Source organism: Teleopsis dalmanni, unplaced genomic scaffold, assembly GCF_002237135.1.
Source record: "Teleopsis dalmanni isolate 2A unplaced genomic scaffold, ASM223713v2 unscaffolded_contig_4637, whole genome shotgun sequence".
In the NCBI taxonomy this organism is placed as follows: Eukaryota; Metazoa; Arthropoda; class Insecta; order Diptera; family Diopsidae; genus Teleopsis; species Teleopsis dalmanni.
Genome location: NW_024036019.1, coordinates 1 through 1,348, shown reverse-complemented (window position 1 = coordinate 1,348; position 1,348 = coordinate 1). Strand labels below are relative to the sequence as shown.

Here is a 1,348-nt window from a genome sequence, read left to right as displayed (position 1 = left end):
CTTTTACTTTGCAAAAAAAAGTCACTCATAAGTTTTGCAAAGTGCAAAGTGAAAAGTGTTGGTGCAACAGGGCCCTGTTTGCGCCATCACAAAGTTTTTTCAATGTTTCTTTTGTAAACATTTCGAGGTTTTTGAACACGTATTCAAAAACAAAACAGATGCAATTGGCATTAAGAGTTTAATAATAGAAATGTGCAATAAAGAAACCCCTCAGTGGTTTAATGGGCCCTGTAATGAACATCTAATCCAGCTTCTTGATTTTTTAATTCTTCTTTTACTTCGTAAGCTTTACTTGTGGGCCTTAGAGAAGTCTAAAATCAACAAACATTTCTAAAATGAATAAAAAATATGTTAGCTTTACAATTTAAGTTAGCACTTAATATAAGATCAATTAAGACAACTCTTTTTAACAATAATATAGAAGAACTCAGCCAGAATTTAGTTGTAATATATAGTGAATTAATATTTTTCAAATGTTCAGAATAAGAACATTCCTTAAAATAATTAAAATGAGGGAATATTATATAAGTACATATTTTACATTTTTTCTTAGAATTAAATTTAATTGTAATATCGCAAATATTAGAAAAATAATAAAGAACAAAACATACAAAACAGTTTAATAAACGAAATATAAACATATTTAAATATACATACACATTAAAGAAAACAAATACATATTTTAATTTTTTTAGCGAAGTTTATTTACATTTTTTAATGAAATAAAATATAATGAAATTACGCCTATTTTTTATTAAAAAGAAATTAAAAAAAATTATGAAAAAAGTTTTGTCAGGTGTGGGGTTCGAACCCACGCTCCCTCTCGGGAACCAGAGCTTAAATCTGGCGCCTTAGACCGCTCGGCCAACCTGACTACATGCCGTTGGACGACATAACGTACAATATAAATTATAAGCAGTGATAATTTATTATATTTAGATATTTAATAATTTATTAGTTTTAATAAAAAACATTTTTTAATAATAATTTTATTTTTAAGAAGAGCTAATTGTTAAACTTAATAACAGTCAATAGTTAAACAACACACATTTTTAATAAATAAATAAGAAACGAAAAAATTTGGTTTGTAAAAGTTTTTTTATTTAAACTAATATTTGGACTATATTCTATAATCATTTTCAAGGCACTATAATGTTCTTATAATGTAGCAATAATTTAATAATAAATAACAAAGAAATAATCACGCAACACATTAACAATTAAACATAAATACATGTGTACATAAAGATGCTAAAAAATAAGAAGGAAATAATTATACAATACATTAAAAATAAAACATAAAATATACCCATATACATAAAATATACAGGGTGGCTGACGAAAATTG

General features: G+C 25.1%; 1 non-coding gene across 1 annotated transcript; it reads right to left on the bottom strand.

Annotated features, from left to right (window-relative positions):
• Nucleotides 1-790: 790 nt before the first annotated feature.
• On the bottom strand, nucleotides 791-874 carry Trnal-uaa. The gene has a single exon. It is a non-coding gene; the product is annotated as a tRNA-Leu (tRNA).
• Nucleotides 875-1,348: the final 474 nt, after the last annotated feature.